General features: G+C 36.4%; 1 protein-coding gene across 1 annotated transcript in view; it reads left to right on the forward strand.

Annotated features, from left to right (window-relative positions):
• Nucleotides 1-24,547, forward strand: part of LOC134542079 (probable E3 ubiquitin-protein ligase RNF144A) — a 272,730-nt gene that overhangs the window by 26,792 nt on the left and 221,391 nt on the right. The window contains exon 2 of the mRNA XM_063386001.1: nucleotides 17,886-17,944. The gene's annotated coding sequence lies outside the window, so the exon portion shown is untranslated. The remainder of the gene's footprint in view (nucleotides 1-17,885; nucleotides 17,945-24,547) is intronic.

A 24,547-nucleotide genomic window follows, 5' to 3' on the forward strand; every position in this document is an offset into this window, starting at 1 on the left:
ATTACTGTGAAGTTTCAAGTCTGTAAAATATATATACTTGAAAAAAAAGGGCAATTTTTGATATTTAAAATACTTGCAAAATTTCAACGGTGATGAGGACTGCACTAACAATGAAATAGCCGTTGCCATAGAGACGAATGAAGCATCAACAAAGCAACAGCCGTTGCCATGGTGATTTCCTACCAAAAACTGGAAATAAAAAAAAATTAGGGGTGGACTACCCCTAACATTTAGGGGGATGAAAAATAGATGTTGGCCGATTCTCATAGATACCGGATAAGCACAAAAAATTTCATCAAAATCGGTCAAGCCGTTTCGGAGGAGTATGGCAACGAAAACTGTGACACGAGAATTTTATATATTAGATTTTAAGTTTCAGTATTCTTATTTACTGGGAGGTATTCCATACCATTCAAAAGCCTCCAGTCATTTGCTCGTCCCGAGGTTCGAAGTATGATCCGTCACTGCCTCGGTCCCAAACCATGTACCATCCATCCATTGATGTGTCCAAACCATGGACCATCCACCCACTGATTTATCCAAACCATGGACCATCCACCCACTGATGTGTCCAAACCATGGACCATCCACCCACTGATGTGTCCAAACCATGGACCATCCACCCACTGATTTGTCCAAACCATGGACCATCCACCCACTGATGTGTCCAAACCGTCCTGCATCGTGCATCTCGGCCTGACTTGCCCCGGAAAATCTACCATCACATGAATGCGTAGTCTTCTTGTATCACGTTATCAGAACAATCAACTGTCTCAGCTTGGCTGTTTTCCCCATTAATGCACCGTTGGTTTTTATGCCATAACTTGCATTATCTGTTTGTATATGTAGCAATGCATTGTGTGTTCACTCTGTCTATATGTTTATAATATGTGGAACTTATGCAATGGGTTGGATGCGAATAATAGAAAAACGAAATTTTATAATATCTCCCTTGTAACGCAGAAAATTGCATATTGTGGTTGAGCTACTTGCATACAATTTTCTTAACTCCAAAAAACTTTTTTTTTCTGTTACATTCTTTATCGATCTATATACATACTGTCGCGCTACCTCGAGAAAGATTATCATCTACTGATAATCACTAGTGCACTTGTTAGAAATTACATCCCGATAAAGAGAAGAAAAAAACAGGAAGTTTTTTTGTAGTAGTAGTAACAAATTTTTAAAGTTTTGTTAATACACCAATATTATTCTTGTGTATTCATTTTCAAATGAAGTTAACTTAGTATACGTAAATTTTTCAAAGATATCTGGATAATTCGTAACCTCTTGTCTTATTAAATTAAAAGTTAAATTTTTACAGTCTAGATGGACTGAGTGCAAAATTTTCTGTGTGATTTTGAAAGAAATAGTTTTGGTGCAGTATGTCGCACCCGGTTTAAAACGACGACATGGTGTGATTTAGGGGGTCTGGTGAGCAATTTCAGTCAAACGAAACGAAGCTGCAGCGACATAATTCTTCGTTTACTAATTTTTATTCCGTGGCTTCAGCTGATTCTGCGAACCTTCACGGCGGAGGGGAAAACACACCACGGCGGGTTCCAGGAAGACAAGACGTTTCTTTGTGCACGCTTTCGTGGCGGCAACGTGCGTGCTTCGCTTGTGGCACGCCTAACGAATCCGTACGGGATCAGTGTTTGGCCCCGTCACACTGCATTAGCCAGCCGAATAGGTTGTCAAAATGATTTTTTGCAACAATTAAATTTTATTGGAAAACCAATGTTTTTAAATTAAATGGGTAATTTGTAGCACATATTACACAGAAAAATATTTTCTGTACTTTTACAAAAATAATTCCCTTGGTAAAAACAATTACCATAAATATACTACATGGAAGAGATTGCAACTTCGTTTAACACATGGCTTTGTTTATTTTTGGATCTATGAAATACGTTTATCGAATTAACACTGAGTATTTCTTAAAATAATTGGAGCATAATTTTTTTAACCATAAAAATATAATCTAATATTCAATAACCAAGCTTTTTTGTTTGTTTTATTATGCTTATTAATGTGCGCAGTTAATACTGTAAAGCTATTCAGGGAATGGTGTACAAATAAATTGGAGGTACTAGGACAACACAAAGCATAAATGACCGGGTAAGCATCCGAAACCAGTATTACTGTGAACACTATTTTGTAGTGATACAGTTGTTTTCATGTAAATGTACAGATTTACAAATAATACCTGTAATTTTACATGAATATTTCTGTTCCATTTACAAAAAAAAACTAACGTTGGTCACACGAATTTACTGCCATTTATTCTATGATACTATCTTTCTTTCGTAGTTAAGTCTTTAAATTAATTGTTATCATATACAAACTACAAAACGTTTTTTTTTTTGAAAATGGCTACTTTTTAACTTTGCGTAAGCGCGAAGTGCGCTTATTTTTACTTACATTCTTCACTTCTATTTTCGACAGCTTTTGTGATGTCACTTCCGGGCACAAGTACGTATTACGAGAGCCCGGACACGGCCTGAATTGCGGCCAGTGCAATGCACTTCAGAGCATTTCTGTGTCTCGGCTTCCAACGAAACCACGCCAGCAGAGGAACATTTCTATACGCCAGTAGGAAACATGTCCATTTTTTTTATCATATAGAGTTGTCATAATCAAAACACAGCCACGTCATGCCAAAAAGGACCAACTTGTGTATAATTAAAACATAACATAAAATGTTTTTATAGTACTATAACTACCCAGCATATCCTTGATTAACCAGAAATGTATACATTTTTCAAATATTTTTAATTTTTCATACATAACTTTTCATTTTAAAATGGGCACCTAATAATTACCATGGACAAGTCAAGTTGGTGCTCATTTAACATTGGCTATATATGTTTTTCTTTAACAGCTGTGTTTTGGAGGGAAAATATCAGTTTATTTGGCTTCCATCTATAGTGTTTGTGGTTTAAAGTTATTTTTCAGAGGTTTCAGCTAGTGTTTTTTGAAGACCTATTTGATGGTGTCCCGTCCGTAACAAAAAAGTAAGAAAGTTTATTATACGCATAAAATATTAATCAAGTAATTGTTTATTATGCATGACTAGATACTACAACTATATGTTAACATAACCTCAAAGTTTAATGTTGATTATTAATTTTCTGGACTAATAATTAACTTTTTAAGATTTGTCCCGTCCGTAACGTTTTTAAGATTTATTATAATATATAATCATTTTGTTGTTTTTTTGTAAATTATTGCGAATTTACTTAAACATGTGCTAATAACTAACATTCACATGAGAATTTCTATAACATTAACAAATTTAGAAACATGTTTACTTTGAGAGTTTAAGCCAAGGAACAGAATTCCTTACTACCGTAAAGTGTACACTGATTCAGAGACAGATGAAGAGTGTGTTGTACAGAAGATTACCAAGAACAATGTTAAAGGAGGGCAGTCCATACTCATTGAGCAAGTAGGGCAGAGTAAACAGCAGAAAAAAAAAAAACATTAATATGCAGTGGTGAGCCAGGGAGGAGTAGAAGATCATGGCAGTATTGAAATTTTCTACATGGAGCAGGTTGTACGCGATGGATGCCAGGACATTCTTTTTAAACTGATACAAGGAAGAAATGTGTTGTGAACTTTTCAGACGTGATAGGTATACTTCCAGAACCTGAGTTAAAACAGCTCGGAGATATGATTTTTTACAAATTTGAAATATAATTCCTGGGATTATGTAGAATGTGCTTTTCTGAACTTAAAAAATATTTACGATACTGAAATGACTGAAAATGTTAGAATTTTTTTTGTTGTGTTCATTAAGGAGTAACTTTTAAACAAAATTTTTATGTTCAGTAAGGTGGTATTGTAAATTATATTTTGTCCCCAGTCATTTCCCGTCCGTAACAGGTCACTCACTAACAAACATTTTAACTGTTGCTTAAAACTTAATTTTTATGTCAGTATATAGTTTACTTTTAACTTCTCGTTATCTAGATACTAAATAGTAAATTAATTGGATAACAACCACTTAATGATTTTCAGAAAATATTTAGTATTCCACTTTGATTCAAAGGCCTTAAAATAACTTTAAAATTGACAATTAATAGCATCATATATGCTGATAATATTAAATTTAATTATGTTTTATTCATTAAGAAAAGTATTTAAGCCAGAGTGCTAATTAAGAGTGTTATTGTCATCCAGACTTTTGTCCCATCCGTAACGTCCCGTCCGTAATGTGTCACCCAAAAACATTTTATTGATGGTTATTAAAATTAATTTCTGATTTCAGGAGATTATGTATGCATGTTTGAACTAACTACTGCTATACCATATATTGTAATAATTGGATGTAAATAACTTTATAATTCACAGAAAATATTCGATGAAAAACTCACCTTTGCCGTCCTGTCCAAATTGTGTGCCGTCCGTAACAATACCTAGAAGATTCATTGGCGTAGCTGTGTTCATAAAGTTGGGGGGGACAAATAATGATTTTGATGTCATGTAAACCCATTCCCCTCTTACTAAGACGGGGGTTCCGGGGGTTCCGGGGGTCCTCCACCGGAAAATTTTGATTTTAAAAGTGCAAAATAGCGCTTTTTAAGAAATTTTTGTTTCTAACCATTGGATACATCGATGTTAAAATTATTATTGTTTCCTTAAGATAAAATTTGATGAGTGAAGAAATTACAAATAAAGTTGGGCAGAATAATATTATAAAATAAAAATATCACGGTCTAGAAAGTTGGGGGGGACAGTCCCCTCCACCCAAAACGTTCAGGGGGACACGTCCCCCCTGTCCCCCCAGTTCCTACGCTCCTGGAAGATGTATAATTGCAGGGTCAAAATTATTCATCTCGTACATCGACAGTTAGAAGTTGTATAATACGTACTAAGGGTGACTTAACTGCAGATATTGATAAAATAGTTAAATAATATATTTGAGACAGTGAACATAATTTTTAAGGTCTAAATGTCCCGTCCGTAACAATGGAATGGCAGAACATCAAACTTATCTTGCAATAGAATTTTCGTGTAATAAAGATTGCCAAAAGTAATGTTTTTTTTTTTTCAAGATTCATAAAGCAATTTCTATTACTGCCGAATTAAACTGAAAATAAAGTTGAAAAAAAAAACCAATATTGGCTTTCTTGAAAGATTACAGTTTTATTAGGTGGTGTCTACTACATTCGGGGTACACATTTATTACTAGAACAGTTTAAAGTTGACCTTGATTTTTTTATTGCCACAATTTTCTCCTTATTGCTTAAATCAGCCTTCTGCTGTGAACGTTAGCGTGTGCAATTTAGTGGAAAAGCGATTTAGAGAGACTACTGGCATTTTAAGAAGGAATATATTTTTTACATTAAAAGTGTGTCTTTTAAAATGACACTTGAATTAGTAACTGTACGTAATTGCACATAATTAAACTAACAAAAATAACATAACATTTTGTCTTAAAAGAAACATAGGCCATAGTGCACGTGCAAACTGCTATAAAATATTTTTTTTGTCCCAATATTGAACTTGTTTGTCAGTTGATCTGTCAAAAAACACGTGTCACGATGCATTCATTTGGCAACATTGAAGTCACTAGTAAAGTGTGATATGGAATGCGTCAAATTACAAATTAATATATCCTAAAATAGTAACAAAGGGGCTGATTTTTGGGAACACCAAGTTCCAACAAATCTAACGTGTTATCGTTTACGCGCAATGATTGTGTCACAAACCAATGACTGGCATATGCGTAGAAAACGAAGATCCCCATTATTAGTGTTATGTTGGAAATCGACCAATAATAAGGAAGAGTGTAGTTCCTCGACTTAGCGTCATATGGAAAGTTTAATGTTAATACTTTTTTTTTGTTGTTTATGCTCGTTGCAGTAAGATTTACCGCGGTAATAACTTGGTGACCTATGTTTGCGAGAAACACATGAACGTTGCATGCGCAGAAGTCACTAGACCCGAGATAAAGTTTATTTTATAATTTGTTGGATGGATATTAATAGCAGTAGATATAACCATGTGGCTCCAAAAATTGTTCAGTTTAACGTTTAAATTTAATTTTGTGCCAAAAAAAAACAAACATGGCTGCTTATCAGTCACACGCGTTACATTTAAACTTGAAATATTTTATGCATTATATTAATGATATAAATATTTGTATTTATATGGGCAAAAAAAATAATATTCTTTTGTGAGTAATTTGTTTGCAATATTTCGTCTCGTATGAGCAACTCTGCTGCAACATATGATCGGCCGTGACTGTCAAGTCTACCATGGCGAGCGAAATGTGTTCGTGACGAGTATTTATTAAATTTTACCAAGTGTGAGATTATGCATATCAAATTCCTCGTCGACAACAATCTAGTATCCAAGTCTATATGTTTATATGCTGTAATTGACAAAAAAACTAAAATCGATTATTTTAAACGTTTTTAATATCATTTGCTTATTTCGCTGTACGAGTACTATTTTGAGTCTTATCACTAACTTTAAGTAAAACATACTTTTGTCGCTTGTAAGCAATTTATATATTTTGTATTACGTTATATAAGTTGTGCTCCTACTTGATGTAAATTGTCAAGGTGGTGATTTCACTACGATCTAGGCGCTATGTCTGTAATCACACTCATCAGTGCAGAGCCAAATGTAATGGTGACAGCTTTGAACGAATTTCGCCAAGTCTGCGAGTATTTTTTTTTTAATTAAATTCCTCGTTAAAAATCACGTAGGCCCAAGTATTATCATATTTTTCCATGTATTATATTTCCCGAAACCGAGTTTTAAAGATTATTTTCTATTTTCATTGTCTGTCCTCACGCTGCTGCCACCTGTTTGTTCGATACCTACAATTTTCGTTAAACGATTGCGCGACACTTTGATGACGTTATCATCTCAACTTACCCAACCGGCTGTGAAGAAGTTTGACCTCGGGGGGGAAAAAATGTGCGTAGCCAGGATCTGTGGAAGCGGTAAGCCGAAGGAAGCTATAATAGGAAGGGAAGGGGGATTAGAAGGGGTTGGTATGTAATATCCCTTAATAAGTGTAGTTGGGGGGGGGGGGGGTCCATTCTCCGAAAACTTAAAAAAATATATAGACACATTTTGAAGTTTTTTCAAAACATTAAAGTCATAACTATAAAGTGTTACTTAATGCATGTTGAAATAGAATGATACTCTCTAATTTTGCGCCATATATTGAGCAAATATAAGTAATTTTTATCTGGTTAAAGTGTTTCATTATGATCGAAGAAAAATAAGTTTTGGAGGAGGCTACAGCCCCTCCCTGCGCTCTGTATGCTACAGGTAAAAGTAATTACGTCGCACAGGTATGTACAGAAGCTTAAAGACGGCGGTATTATTCAGATTAAGGTGGATTCCGAACTACTCGGGTACCTACTCATAGCTTAAGGAGGTGGTTGGGTTCGAGTGCACGATTATTCCCACGCTAGCTTGACGCCTTAGTGATGATGGTTTGGGAGTTTAGTAGCGCCGAAGGAAGCGTCGAAACGAGTGAAATGAGGCGTAAACTCGGTGAAGCTACCCGTCTGCCCTTGTCAACTACGAGCCCGTCGTCTTAGAAAATATGCAAGTCACGATTCGTAACCGGAAAGCTTTCCTTTGTGAGACGGGAACACAAGAGAAAGTTTTTATTCGAATCGATTCTACCGATCGCACATTCCGAATAGGACCTGAGAGAGTGGAGTGGATGGTATTCCATACATGTTACCGCTTGCTGGCATTACATTTTCAAGGCGTCAGTTGTCTAGGATCTTTAGGTCACAACCATGGAAATAAAGACATCTTAGCCTACTTGTAGAACCCTGCGTCTGTTTCAAACACTTGAGTATTCCAGCGTTGGTAGAAATGAAAGGGAAAGTGACTTTGATTCGTGAAAGCTTTCAGTGATACAGCAGTTGTATGGGGTTGCATTTTCAAGACGATACGTTGCTGAGGTGTAGCCTAGTGGAAGGAGATTAGTTTATAACCCCCCCCCCCCCTCCAAATATTCTCGTAGTTTTTGCATTGGTATAAGCATTTTAAATTAATAATTTCCCCCCCCCTTTTTTTTTGATCAGGCATTCAAGTTAAAAATAAAATTGGTTTTAAAAGCAATAAAGTACTGCATAAATGTTTGCAGTTTAGTGTTTGAATGATTCATTTTTGCGCTGTTGATGGGGACAGCTACATACGGCCTAAAAATCAGCACATTTTCAGTTACGAGTTACGTTAATGTTTTGACTTAACGTAAGAAATACTCTAGAGTCTAGAGAACAAAATATAAAAGTTATACTATAGGAATCGGGATACGCCATTTTGGTTTCGTCTGATCTGGTCTCAAATGTTTTTCATTTGATATTGAAAATTTTACTGTATTAAAGCGTAGAACATATTCACTGGAATGCCGGAAATTAATGGTGACTTGTGTCCTCATTGCCGTTCAATGTGGATTTAATTTTGGATAATGTTTACAACTGAAGCATACCATTGAATATAAGTATTGTATATAAATGAGTTTATTTATATTCAATGGTAATACTGTCCACAGATACTATACAAGTTTCACAGATAATCTGTTATTGTGTGCTTTCTGCCTTTACGAAGGCAAACATCCAGTAATAAGGGAAACAGATATCACTTGAATACTCCTTGAATCAAAGAGTTCTTATCGTTTTTTTTATTGAGTACGATTTGGTGATGATTTACACTGATTCTGCGGTAAATCCCCTACTTCAATCTCGGCATTTAGGGTATTTGCGCTAATTCCAAATTTTCATGAAGAATTATTTCTGAAATGGGACTAAGGGAGCGAAGTTGTATGATATCCAGCCGTGGAGAGACGGGGATTAAAACTGCTAGTGAGACTCACGCCATTAAGTCAGGTAAAAATTGTGACTTTGGACATTTGCCTGACTGGTGTCATAATTAACAATGAAAAAAAGACAACATTTAGTGTTAATTAAATTGTTGTACCCTGGAGGTATAGGACACCCACGTCAAGATTTGTTTTAACTTTATTTATTTTTAGTTTTATTCGCTAGTAGTAGGAGTTTCGTTATGAAACGTTAACTTTACTAGACAAAAATTATATGTTCAATATAATAGTTTTGAGTTTGAATTTTTTAGAAAATGGGAATGGGGTTAATAGCGCTGCAGGCCTTTAAACCTAAAAAAATTACACTTCGGACATAATGGTTTGTGTGCTCCATACCAATAAATAGAGCGAAAACTGTACCTCACGGACTTGTGTTAACTATATTTCATAAAAAAAAAATGGACATGGTTTGTTTTACCTCAGAGGTACAGTATAGTAAAACATCCGTAGGAATAGCAGTAATGTAAATTTATGACGAGAAAGTGTAATAATCCAACATTGGGGGTAAAGCCTAAATTTAAGCAACGACTTGTTAGTTATGTGTTGAAGTAAGTATAAGTATGTTCAGTAATTGGAAACATTGCTTCAGTTTTGAACGTGTGTTGAACACGTGCAGAGCGTTTCAGCCAGGCGCGAGGACCTGCGGAGTGCACCAGATAACTGGCCTCGGCGAGTGTTTGCTCGTAGCCAAGTGTACTTGGTGCGGCAGGGAGCGCTTTCTCCTGGCCGGCCTCCACACTCCAGTACGGCCCGGGACGCACAGTGTTTGCCGCGCGCCTCTTGACATTTGGGAGTCGCCTCTTCAGACGCGCGGCTGTTCCGTGCCTCGTGATAGTGTGAGCTCGAGTGGCCTCCCCGCCCGAGGTTGTTAACTTGCGCTGCTTACCGCGAAATCATCGCCTGGCGGTCGTTGAAGACAGGGTCTTCTTCACAGACCACTGTTTGCCAACACGTTCGCCAGTCATATTTGCACAGCCTGGCTTTGTGGACCGTGCCATTTTGTGTTACCTCGGTGACCATATTCTCCTCGATACACTGGACTCACATACGTATGCGAATTACATTCTAGCCGTCTTGAAAACGTTTTATAAAGATATCCCCGGGCGAATGCAAAGATGGCTCAGTTTTTCTAACACGCAGTGAAAGTTGTTCACCTATACAGGTTATCAAGTGGTAAATAGTAATTAGAACATCTGAATGGTTTTAATTTTTATGATTGTGTATACTTTGTATTATAAACCACGTATCAAATGTAAACATGTGTGTATCGTAAAATTATTTATGATTTAAAGGAACTATACAAACTTGATATAAAAAATTTTGTTGAACTTTTTGCAAGGATGTAGGCCTAAATACTATTTTATTTCAAATGTTATCTCAGTTTCTTAATTATGTTTTTTTTCGCTGTATACTTTGTAAGTGATTGCGTGTAAAATTAACTTGTTCCACAGCCTTATGGTTTCTATTATAATTCAAGGCTCTACGGACTGAAACGAATAAAAATATATTTCATAATCTATACTAGGTATTTGTCTTTTTCGTAATCAGATCTAAGAAATATAACATTAATTTTTGGAAAAATTCTCATTTGATTATATTGGTTAATATATTGCATTATATGTTTAGGAACGTTACTAATAAATGTTTTTAGTGTGTACTTAAACACCGTGGCCGATGTATCCTCCAATATCCGTTTCTAATTTGTAGTCTCCTCCCCCCCCCCCCTAATCTATTTCCCATTGACCTTATAACCAGCTAATACCTAGTAAGAAAATAATACCTACTTAATTCGAAAAAAATAACATCCAATCGAAACCTAATTACGCTAGCAGCTGGAGGCTAAGCCGTGCTTGTGTTTATCTTCTTATGCGGGGATTTGGGAAAAATTATCTTTATTAACTCGTGAAATTAACCGGCAGGCGAGGAAGTGCGTCGGCAGATGGATTGGTGGTTATAATGCTGGCATCTATGTCGTAAAGGGGCCACGGGGTTCGTAGCGCAGTTGGTTGCACGTCAGCTTGCGGTGCGAGGGGTTTTTAGGTTCGAGTCCCGGGTTAGGCATTGGCGTGAATTTGCATTGCTTGTATTACAAAATTTATCGAAGTCACCTTAACTGTCAAATTAAAATAATGCACTGTCGCCTCCCTGACCTTCAGAACCCAAGGTCAATGCCGTCAATCAACAGCTGCTACCGAGTGTGCGAAAATCCTTCACAAAATTTTATCAAGAAAATTATTTCAATTTGCAAAAAGTATAGCAACCCCCCCCCACCCCCCCTCTAACTCCAATAGTGGTGTTTCACATTGATAATAAATTCAACAAAATCAGGGAAAACAAAAGTTAGGAGATGCGAGGGAATAGTAATAGAAAAATAAATTTAAATAATTTACTTTTTTAAAACTGATGGATTGACTAACAAACGATGGAATTAAGCTGGCATGTAATAATTACAAAAACCTTTTAAAATAAAATGATATCAATTGCTTCCAAAAATTTCTAAAAAGAAGTGACACATATGGCAAAATAATAGTTACGTTTGTATACTAGCATATAATCATAAAACATTAAAATCTTGTGATTATGCTTACAAAATAGCTAAAATACCTCGCAATAGTAAATAATTGGAATATACTAAAACATTACAAAAGTTAAAACAAATTATTAATGTGCAAATTTTTACTATTCTTTATAGTACGCACAGTAACCAGTGCGCCTTTCCATACTTTTGAAATTTTGTAATGAACAAATTTGGGCCTTTTTTAAATATTTAACTTGCTCTAAAGATTAAAGACAAAATTTTCTGACATGAAGTCTCTTTTGAGTGGTGCAAAGGTAATTTTTTAGCCTCGCATATCTAATTATTGGCGTTATTTTTACGGTAAGGCAGTGAAAAGTTTAAAACAAAGAGGATATTAAATGACTTTGATGTTTAAATGTAAACTTTTATATAAACCTGTAGTGCATCAATATGCCCGGTATTTGGGATTAATTTTTAATATTTTATGTAACCCATGTCAATTGTGAAATTACATTGAGAATACTAATGTCTATTACAAATAAATTAGTGCCAGAATATTATTTTGTTCTCTTATCGCATCAGTTTTATATTTTTTAATAGATTTATTTAAAAGCGTATTTGAATCTCACAAACGGAATGTCCGTTTTGTGCATTACAGGGTCATCGAGTAGGGGGGGGGGGGGGGGGGAGGGGACAAAATCCCCTGGGCAGGAGCACCAAGGGGGCCGGTTTATTTCAGAAATATTTTTTATGCCTGTGTTTACCCTGGCAGAACAAAAATAACAATTCTATCATTATAAAATTCACTGTAAACCTTAAAAGTTATGCAGTTTTTTCCAGACCACATTGACAGTTGTGGCCACGGTAACTTTTAGTCTTTAGAAATACATATTTTTTAACTGTGGAGTTTGAAAAATTGAATATTAATGGGGAGGGACTCGACAAAAATATTTGCCCCCGGGTCCTTGGTTTCTTTCGACTGCCCTGTGTGCATACAGAGGTGGAACATTTTACAAACAGAAGCGAGTGTGGACGACGAGAAGACTGAGAGTTTTCCCTACGCGAAAACAACCGATTGTCGGAAACGGCAAGGTCGCGTGACGTAATTCCTGGCAGAGTCGTGTGTGTGCTGGCGTGTCACGATCGCGGGAGCTGGCGTGGTCGCTTCGCACCTGCTCTTCTGCGCGTTGGAAGCCTCCATGCCGCTGTTGTTCGCCGTCAACACTGCGCTAATCGCCCAAAGCCAAACCTATAAACGTACCACAAACAACCAGACTGCTGATTGATACTGCGATTGTCTCAAATCCAAATTCGTCTGCGCCCACCTCGTCACCTACGTCGATGCACGGGAAATTTAAATGTGCGCGCTACTGTTCCCCCAGAAATACCCGGTTTTCTATGGTTTTTGGAAAACCAAATTTATATTAATTTAATGTTTACTTTAAGAGCTTGAAGACGATTGCTACATACGAACGGTTAATTCAAAACTGTATACAACATGATTTCATGCTTTCAGTACATAGGTTATTAAAGTCCATCAAACAAAAACTTGCTTCGTAGAAAAAAAAACCCTTTATAAACAATAAAATATGTTATATAATGCATTTATTTAAAATCATGTGCACAAATACGAACTATCAAAAGAAAAAAAAATTATGATACTTCCACCTTTTAGATAAAAAATTTAGTAAGTTTAAAACTTGGCGATATGAATTTCATGTGTGCATAAATTTTTATTTCACCAAAACTATAAAGAATTGAAAACGCTAATTGAACCTAGCTACATCGAATTCTTTATAAAATTGTTCACTGTGGTGACTGAATTTATCGTGAAGTTCATTATGGATTTTTGGAGAAATTAAACCATTTATAATAAACTGTGTAAAAAATTATATATACTTTTTGATTTTAGTTGGATAAGAAAACCTTTTCCTGCTCTGCACAAAAACCTTTACATTAATACTTGTGCATTGAAACGACAGTGTAAGTCCCGAAAGGCGATTCTACGACAAAAAAATAAAACTAGCTGAGTTGAGCTGTATTGTAGTTGCTGCTAAGGCTGCCAGAGAGTTATTGGCTAGGTTTTCGGCAAGATTATTGCGTGAAAAGACTCCCGAAATCTCTCTCAAGAGACAAGTTGCCTCTGATTCGCGTGCCAACGTTGCCCTTGGCGCTCTAATGCCTCCCGTCGGTCTCGGGGCATGTATTATTAATTGATTAAGAACTCACGTTGACAGACGTGGTTTGAGTCTGCACTATTACAGATTTTTTCCCAAAATGTTTACGGAGAATAGTGTTTTAAGAAGCCCGCCTATTGAGGGGTGTATTAGTGTTTGTGAGGCGGGAGGATAAGTGCTATGCTCGTTGGTGCTTCTAAGCTCAAGGCTGTGGACTGGCGCGCAGTATTCTCGTCGTGCACAGGGAAATTTGAATGGCAACAATAATATTAAATGACTTATAAATGAAGGAAAATGTGAAATGCAAGTCCCTCGATTGCTTTCAAGAACATGCGCCGGTTATTTCATGCCTAAAAATTACTCTGAAAACACGTGTTTTAGCCATTTTAATTCTCCTAAAAACGAAATACGGAAACAGAAATACCCATCCGCCCTCAAAGCAATCTTAAATTCTTTTTGTAAACAGACGCCACTCGGATATATCTTTCAGTTTTTAAATAGCGTGGGTTTTTTTTTTTTTTCTTTGCACACCGGGTGCATGCCTAGGTAGGCGGGGCCCTTAAAATTATCCAGGGAACTTCGTAAACGTACGGATATCTTTGTAAGTGTATGGGTACTGGAGTATCAACGAAACCTTTAAAAATGGCAAGTCTTCAGTAAAAAAAAAAAAAAAATCTCTCATCCACTTGCATGTTTACACTGTTCACATCGGTACACAGAACGCTGAATTAGGCGGCACTGTTTCTAGGAAGATAATTTAGAACTATGAAGAACGCTTTGTTCGTTCAGGCGGATTCTTCTTTGGAAAGTTGGTATATTTACTGTAATTGTGTGTGGGAACTAGAGAGACCTTCAAAAGAGACAGCGGCTTCGTTGGGTATTTGTGCTGGGTGGGTCTGTCGCCTTCGGTTCTGACGTGTTTTGTAACGCCGTCCAGAAGTCGGCTGGCACTCGAACAAGACTTGCTGCGACCCCTTCACTGGCTTAGGATGTGCCGATAGAACTGTGAAAATTAGCTGATTTTAACATTGGCTAATTTCGATAGCTTGGTTTCGAGTTATCACGACGTATATTTTTGTAAACCTCTTGTCCGCGTGGTTCACATAATGTAATACCGGAAATTTAGGAATTCTGTTTATTTGGACGTACACGAACTAGAGCTTGTCTTTTATACTTATTTAAACATGAAATTCTTGTAATGATCAAGACATGAACTTACACTAACTTAACACACTTGCGCTAAGCCATCGGCGAGTTTGCTGAATGTGGTCAGTTGGAACTTTTGAATCATTAATCACAAAGTATCCATTTGACACAGTACATTTTATTTTAATGTACTACCTACTAACTGTGAGACACTTTCTGCATTTAAATTCCGACACATAAAAAAAATTGATTAAATAAACTCAGATATGCGCTCACTCCTGACTACTTGACACTTTTTTTTTACTTCCCGAGTGACATGTAGGCCGTTCAATATTCGGCACAAAAATTTTCTTCTGTGCAGGTAGCGTGTGCGATTTATCTGCCTTGATTATATGTTGCTGAATCGTTCTTACATCATTAGTTTATGGTCATGCATAATTAGTGTATGGTCATGCATAGAGTATGATTTGCATCATTAGTGTATGTTTTGCATCATTAGTGTATGGTTATCATTAGTGTATGATCTTCATCATTGTATGTTTTAATTAGTGTATAGTTTTCGTCATTAGTTTATGATATGCATCATTGGTATAGCCTATATGGTCCTCCATTATTAGTGTATCATATGCATCATTAGTGTTTGGTACTGCACCATCCATATGTCATAGTCTGCATTATTAGTGTATTGTCGTGCAACATAGTGCATGTGGTCAGACTACGCCATTCTTGCGCAGCGCACCTGCCTACTGATCTGCCACGGTGCATTGTTGGCGCGCCGAATGGGTAGGCACTTTAGGACCGTTGTCGTAGCTCTTCGCGCGCCGTGTCGTCTTCTCGCACGTCCGCCACTCGAACCGGCTGTTCGGTTCAGACTTGAGTGCTTTTTGCGATCTTCCTAGCCTGCTGCCCGTGTCGCATTAGAGCGACGAGGGCGAGGACGTACAGCCTGTACACGCCTGTGTGCGCCGAGATTAGCTCGCACAGTCCTTCCATCCGTAACTACTGTGTTGCTTTGTCATGTACTCACTACTGTGTTGCTTTGCCGTGTACAGTAATTGGAGATAAAATAATCTTGACCTTCAACGGTGTGTGGTCTATCTTAACATTAAAGCCATAAACGATTTAATGTTATCGGTTTTTTTAAAGCTTTTACGGACTTCACTATTCTCTGTTTAACGTATTCAGATATCGCTGCCTATCTCTCAACAACTGTATGGTAAGACACCTAAACTAAGAATTCGCATAACGCTAATTTCCTTCAAGGAAAAAAAAGGGGGGGGGGAGGTTTAAGAAATGGATCACTGTCTACACAATGATGTGAATTATTTTAATTTTCTCATATATATGTAAATCAAATTCGTACAGGATGGACTTGAAAACAAGGCATGTTAATAGTTATACGATTTTTTAAAATATTTTAAAATGTACCGAGCAATTGTAGTTAGTTGGTTTTGAAAATGCCGTCAAAGTTTTGGACACTGTTTTTTGATTCTAGCAATTCTCCATAAATAGTAAAGCTCGAAGCGTTCTCCGCAAAATCAGCGAATAGTTGCGGCCGCTTGAAGCCCACGTGTTTTCAAATGGCGGAGCATAGAGCCGTAACGCATTGTTCCCAGTCCTTTCTCTCTCCGTAACTTCACGTTGAAGATTTTCGTGCGAAAAGAGAGAGAGAAAAAAACTGGCTTTTGTTCTTACTCTTCTCTTTGGATGAACCGACCGCTGGCACCATTGTTTTGAGATCTTGGTCTCCGTGGAAAACAACGTATTGAAAAGCGAGCGCTGTTTCCCCAGGCTGTTTCTCAGAAGTGAGCGAAATACACTTCGTTGTTCGTTGTGATTTGATAGTGCAGTTCCGTGCTGGAGAGGATGTAACGGGATATAATGCGTAGTAATGTGTTTGTGGTCCCGACATCTAACGGCCGATGTCACACAATGCTGTTGAACCGGAGCGGCTATCAGTTCCTACTCGGCGATTTCTTCTAGATCAATAGGGTTCGTTCACATGTTCGATTTTGATCAATTTAATTTTTGCATCTCGAGAGACTCTTAAGAAAGAAACTGCACTCTTAAGAAAAGCTGTTGAAAGAATATTCTGCTAAAAACCGCTGCGGAGTTTTGACCCGCAGCGGCAGAAAGGTACAATGTGACACCTGCCTTAGCCTATTTGCCAACGGGACTGGTTTTTAAAAAAAGAAGTGCAATGACGCACGCAGTTTGGCATGTAAAGAGATTATAAAATCTCGGACCGCCGTTTAGGAACAAGTTTCAACAAGTATATGGTTTGGGTGCGTATAAATTGTATGCTTCGTCAAATCAAAGTTTTTTATACCTACATTTAGTAAACTTAATATGGCAGATCTATTAGAATGCAAAAGTCAAACAAACTTTTTTTTTTATGTGGGATGCAATTGCTTACCTCAGCCTATAGCAAAAATGAAAATTCAATTTGTGAATTTATGTGCTTGAAAAATTAGGTCAAAATACTTTTTCAAAGTCTTTAAAAAATATACATATATTCATATAACCCTGGGGATGACTTGCTACGTGCCTGTTTAAGGACGTAAGTAGTTTCCACCCTATGAAAGAACTCAATGTTGCCCCCCTTTTCCCCCTCTTTTTTCCTTCTATGCCCCCCTTTCCCCCTTTTACCTTCTATGCCCCCCTTTCCCCCTTTTACCTTCTTTTTCCCCTTTCCCTCCTTCTCCCAAACAAATCAAACCAACATCTTTCCCAATATCTCATATCGCCACCACATATTAATTTCACTATTCCAAATATTTTTATTTCACTTAAATGGTAAATACATACATTAATGTGCAGTCATTTTTAATAAATCGCAAGTTGAATATAGTACGCGAAAAATATCAATTTTTAAAAATGCCTATATATACGCTTGTATCTTTCAATGCAAATAATTTAGTTCATCTGCTCTCCAACACATATTTTTTTGTGTGTTCTAACACTACGCTGTTCAAGTAAATATATATAGTAAAAATTACTCTGCAAGTCTAGCGTCCCCAAAATGTGGCGCCCGGAGCACACGTCCCGTCTGCCCCCCCTTCCTTATCTAGTTACGCCCCTGGTTGTGTTTTGCGCGTGCACATAAACGCCTTGTTAGCATTGTGCGCTGAAGCGCCTTGCAGCGCGTGGCCGTACATTGCGTGCTGGTGTGTTGCAGGAGACGGCCGTCTCCCGGCAACAGTTGCCGCTGCTGCACTGCCCCAGCGGACCGGCATGGTGAGTACTGCATAGGGCACTTGTCGCAGCTTCAGGCGACAGTCGCTTGACCTTGCAATCGAGCGTCACTTCTGTCGCAGTGTCGAGATGGATTTCGCTTGTTCGGAACGTACGTGCTGAAAGAAAAAAAAAACGAAGACAGCATTGGGGGCATCCGCTAGTTAGTCTTACTAAAATCTTTTGATAAATCAAATATTCTGTCTTTCTCTTTCATTCTCTTCTACACGCAGGTTATTCCAGTTTGTTATAACACTCTTGAGCTACATACATTGCCCACAGATTCGTTTTAAAAATTCTATCACTTCAATTTTTCAAAGCACAATTATAGAGTTCAGGTCGTTTTTCTACCTCCGAAATTAACAGTTCCAAATCTATATTCATTGTTGAATGCCGTGTCGATGCACTATCAGGCACTCTGGCGTGTGGATTCGCGGCAGTCGCTGCTACAGTTTTGTCACCCGTGTGAAGAGACAGATTTAAAACGCGTGTTTCTTTGTCGGTTGGCGATCCTCAGCGACTGTTTTGACGCAGCGACTCGCGACGGAAATGGGACCAGTGTCGTCTTTTTGGTCGCGTTGATAAAAAAAAAAAAGGTCGTTCTTGTGCATGGATCAATTACAAAGCATCGGGTCCATCAAGAGCGACTTTTAAGTCGCTGCGACAGAAATTCGCCCGTAAGGACCATCACAAACTTACTATCCGAAAGTCTTCTTAGAATGGAACGTCGCTTGATTTTCCAAAGTCACTGCAGGCACCGTGTTTCCCGGATATCTATTTTCTCTGTAGTTGTGTGGGGCAGACAAACACCCCCCCCCCCTCTCCAAATGTTATTGTACATCTGCTACTTGCGATATAAAATATAATGCAGAACTTAATAATATTTAGTATCTCGACAAATGCCACACACACATATTTATGTGTATACATATATATTTATATGTGTGTGTGTGCGTGTATGTTTTATATATATAAATTGGTATGTTTGATAGAAAGTCAATATTTTAATATGATGTTACTTTTTTTTAAATACCAAGTAATTTAATATACAATAATATTTATTTTCGCTACAGCTCTCAGTGAACACAATGGATAGTTTAGAAAGAATTTCCATAATTTCAAAGTGATTGTGGTTTTTGTCTTGCGAGAACAATTATACTTAAAAACAGGAAACAAGCAATTATTTTCTACTAGCTGACCCGACAGACGTTGTCCTGTCATTCAATTCAAACTGGAATACTATACTAATAATTATTTTTATTGTATATGTTTGTAATTTTTTATTATCTCTATAACATATTGTTTTTTGTAATGCTTGTTGATACACAACATTTTTAGTTTTATTTCCTGGCGCGTAAATAAATAATTCTGATGGTTTTCCGACACGGGAACAGGCGACATACAGTTGGCCATGCGAAAAACATGGATTTTTAAGATTAATGCCACGAACACTTAACGACTGCCCTGGCGATTTATTTATTGGCATTGCAAATGCAAGCCTCACTGGTAAATGTAACCGTTTAAAGTCGAATGGCATGTCGTTCGGAATCATAGGGATGCGTGGAATCAAAACGTCTTTGCCTTTATACTTCCCTTTTAAAATTGTGGCTTCGATGACGTTCATTAATTACTTCACCGCAAGCCGGGTGCCATTACGAAGCTGTGGCGTAGCCAGGATTTGTGTTTGGGGGGGGGGGGGGGGGGTTATGAAGCATGGTTTCCCCCCCCCCCCCCCCCAATTAAAACCGGGGAGTCCGGGGGTCCACCCCCGGAAAAAATTTGTATTTTAAGGTGTAAAATAGTGCTATTTTAGCAGTTTTCGGTACTTAACTTTAAATTTTGTAAAGGTTAAAATATTATTAATTTTTTAATAAAAAAATTGTTTGAGTGATGAAGTAAGAAATTAATCAAAGATATTTTTTATAAATCCAAGTGCCTTGTTTACGTCCACTCAAAATCATAAATCATGCTCAAAGCTCGACAATACAAAAAAAAAGGAATAAAAAGGGTTCGGTTTCTGCAGAACTGATCTATTCCTGGATACAATTAGCTTTAGCTTGAAGAGTTACATGACACCATGTCGTCGTCTCTTCTATACACACACAGCGATCCTTACACTTTTGGAAGCCCAGTCACCACCTGCTTATAATTACCGCGCTGGTTAAATACAATAGGCGTAAGATATTTGAATACTTGGGACCCGTCACGGCGTCACAACCTTATAGCTTCTGCTCGTGGATGGGGTAGAGGAAGGGAAGGAGAATCGGTAGGGCTTGCTTACTCTTCACCTCCAGTGCAGTGGCCGGTGATAGCAGTAAGACACCCAGGCTTTTAGCTAACCTGCTTTCAGTTAAGAAAAAATAATTGGGGCACCCTTGCTACGCCCCTGTTACGAAGACGTGACTGGTTTATGTTTCGTAACATTATGATTACCGATCCGATTTTTAGTTGCAAATTAATTATGAGTTGTTAATACGGGCAATTCCAGGGAATTTAAAAATCCCGTTGGATAGTTGACAAATTCTTGGTTAGTAACGGAATCAACCGATTTGTATGCCATCAATTCGCCAGCTATCTTACTTTGAATTTGAAAATTCATTCCGATGACATCAACGTTTTTTTCAGCCAATATAACACGTTCACTTAACCAAACATGATTTTTTGTAATTTTCAGCAGTGTTTGGGAAAACCATCTCGATGAGTTCGGCCTTTGATTCAGTAAAGTGACAAAAATTTGCAGGGAATTTAATGTATCCAGACGATGTGTCAACAGGAATTTTGCCATTACCAATATCGAGCAATTGTTTGGAAAATAGTTCACCAGATTCGTCATTTTGCAATACGACTCGCATATTCATATTTAATTTTAGTGTCTTGACGTATTTCTATAAAATGGACGACTTCAAACATGCATTAAATTTTCTGATTCAATCGACTTGTACACTAAGAAATGAAAACCATAATTCATGAACAATATGCAAAATCAAAGCAAAATCGTTTAATTTTACTTAGTCATAGATATCATTTCGACCAGGGAGCTGGGTAAGGGTTATAATTCGTTCTTAATGCCGACCATGGATTACCATGATGAAGTCCTTGATTACGACCGATACAACTAACTAATGCAAAGAGATTATAACGCTTCATTTTTGAAATTCAATGCTTTGCAATGTGAACATACAACGTTCATAGGTCCAATAGCAATGATTTGCTGTGAACTAATTGATTTCCACGTTATAATTGAATGCAGCTCGATGTGGATCAAATGCAACATTTCTATGTTCTTGATATCGATTCCGTTCAACTTCATTTCGAGCTTCGCGTTGCTCATCAGTTTGACTTGCTGTTAAATATCTTTGACTTGCGGCATTGCGAGTTCTGCGACCTGTTTGTACGTCTATTTCTTGGCATTTTTAATATCAAAATTTCAACTGAAAATTTTAAATGAACTTAAAACTCCATAAATTTTCCGATTCAATCGACTGTGCAGTGTGCACTAAGAAATGAAAACCATAATTCATTAACAATATGCAAAATCAAAGCAAATTGGTTTAATTTTACCTCGTCATAGATATCATTCCGACTAGGGAGCTGGGTAAGGGTTATAATTCGTTCTTAATGCCAACCTTGTATTTCCATGAGGAAGTCCTCGATTCCGACCGATACAACTAACTAACGCAAAGAGAATATAACGCTACGCTAGAATTATGCGATCTTTGTAAACGATATTGGCGATGTGCGATCTGTCTGAACAACTGACAAACTGTCAAACAACTGACAGTTATTTCAAACGTGCTTAGCAAAGAGTATATAACGCTGGGGCTAAGGTTACATTTAAAAAGTTTATAATAAAGGTAGTCGTTAAGTTTTCTTAAATATTCTAAGTTTCTGCGCAACTTTATGAATTTTTTTTTATGTAAAAACCTTTTACAAAGTATTAGAAAACATTTAAAACAAAGATGAATGAAATCGGTAAAGCCGTTCTCAAGTTATAGCATGACCAGGAGAAATAGGGGCTCATTTTTTTATATGTAGATAATTGGTCATTGTTTTTAACTATGATTTAAACTTCTCAGGTATCGTAAAGTATACTTCAGCCCTACCTATTATAGTATATAACACAATACTGAGAATATACTCCGCACTCTAATCTTCTCAACAACAATATCTTGTGCAAAACAAGCGTGTGAATATACCCCGTCCAAAACGCCCATTCCCGTGCTTATATCTTAAGAACGCACATGTCGTTTTTACTTCAGAACAGCCTTGTTGACGACTTCATCAATATCCCCACAATATCACAATGTAAACTTACATAATTTTCTATGTTTTTTGACCTACACTCACCAAAACTTTCGCTGTTTTCTTATCACTTCAACGATTGCAAAACCAAACTAACCTATAGAAAACGAGCCGTTTTTACATTACGTAATAAATTTAATGATTCAGCTAACCAAAGAAAATATTTCACCTAACATCGCAAATTGAACACATACAGCAGTCCTCTCACCTAACACAGCAAAGAAATGCACATAAAAATTCACTTTCGGCTCAGCCCATTGACGTAGATAAATTTCAAAATACGTAATTATTTTCTGGAATTATTCTGGAAACTTCTACAAACTTGTGGAACATTAAAAACATTTAATGTTTTTTTTTTTTTTTTTTCATATTCCATGCACAGAAAATATTTCGAATGTTTTTAACTCAATGCATCCAGCATTTAATAGATTACGATTTTACATATTATACCAAGGTAGTAGGAATTTTTTTTGATAGTCTTTTTTTTATCCGTTGCACTAATATGTGAACGTATAAAAATTGGCTTTGGACCAAGCCTTAGGATAACATTAACACGGTTTGCAATAAATTCGAACAAATTTTATATTCAGATTTTAAATATATATATTTTAATTACAGCTCAGTTTTTACTTTAATAGTTCGTCTCACCGAAAAGTGTTTCAGCCAATAGTTTAAGATAATGTTTAGTATTTTTTATTACAATAAATCACAACGGATTTTTATACTATACCTAATAAACATTTTATGCCTTTTTTCTTTCAACCCTTGTTATTTCCATGATTGGTTACAGAAAAATTTATTTTAAACAAAAGTTTTACACCAAATTTAGAAGTTTAAATAAACAAGAAGGAATTCAATACATGGTACGGAAGTTTTATTTATATTTTTGTTCCAACCCCAATTTTTTCGTGGTTTGTCTTATCAAAAATGTTTGACCAAAGTTTTGGATAAAAGTTTTGAGGTTTACAAGCAATATGAACGTAATTGATGTTTTGCCTACTAAGGAAATTATGATTTTTTTATTATTCAACTTCTTTTTTTTCACCCCTCGCAGTATTGATTAGTCTTATAAAAATTATTTCCGACGAAAGTTGTAGATAATATTTTAAGGTTTTACATTCAATAAGAACAGGTTTAATAGTGTAAGTGGTACGGATTTTATAACTTAAAAAAAAAAAAAACCCTCTTTTTGTTCACCTCCTTGATGCAATGGTTCGATTTAACAAAAATTGCTTTAGACAAAAGTTTTAGATAAAATTTTTACGATATACAAACAATTTGAGCAAATTCGATGGGGTCTCTTCTAAGGGATATAAAAATTATTTCGAACGGAAGTTGTAGCTAATATGTTAAGGTTTTACATTAAATAAGGACGGATTTGATAGTGTACATGGTACTGATTTTTTTTTTTTTTTTAATTCTACTCCTGTTGTTTCATCCTTTTTCTGCAGTGGTTCGTTTAATCAAAAATTGTTTCAGACATAAGATTTAGATAACAATTATACCATTGACAGATAATTTGAACGTATTCGATTGTATGCGTACTACGTGAGATGATTTTTTTTTTGTCATACAACCCTTGTTTTTTTTACCTCTTGCCTTTATGGTTGGTCGTTTCAAAAATGTATGTAGACAAAAGTTTTTGATATTACTCCTATTACTATTGTGTTTGTTTCGTCTTTTCGTTTTGTTGTGTTTTTGTCTCGTTTCAACTGTTGTGCTGAATTTTTTTTGGGGTTCAATTCATCATTTGTGGTTTTTTTTTTTGTTCTCTTAGTCCAATTTTCTTTGTTTTTCTTTGTTGACCATATTCCTGTAATGGAATATTATGTGGTGTATATATCCTGTTGACAACAGCAATTTTTGCTTAATTTGTGTTTTTTGTCTTTTGGTTTTTTTAGTTTTCTTCTACAGACATACATGTGCTTAGCAATGGCGTATGTCCAAAAGCTTACATCAAGTCATGCACTCCTATTGCACAAATCTTTCAAATATAATTACTCCTACGAGTTATAATGTTGGACGCGATATTTGTATAATTATGGGAGTTATAGCGATTTTTCGGTTTTTCAAAAAACCTTCCCAATTCCTAACTAGCCCTTTGGTGAAAGAGCTAGATTTCTCTTTGCTATATTTTATGTATGAACTTTGAAGTGGTTTGTTTAAAATTACGGAAGTTATAGTGTCTATAAAATTATCATATTAAATATATATATGTATATATAAACTTTTGATTTGACCATGAAACGAAAAACTATATAACAATTGTCCGGAAGTTGCACCATGGTAACGCCTACAATGGGT

The sequence above is a fragment of the Bacillus rossius genome, chromosome 1, assembly GCF_032445375.1.
Source record: "Bacillus rossius redtenbacheri isolate Brsri chromosome 1, Brsri_v3, whole genome shotgun sequence".
In the NCBI taxonomy this organism is placed as follows: domain Eukaryota; kingdom Metazoa; phylum Arthropoda; class Insecta; order Phasmatodea; family Bacillidae; genus Bacillus; species Bacillus rossius.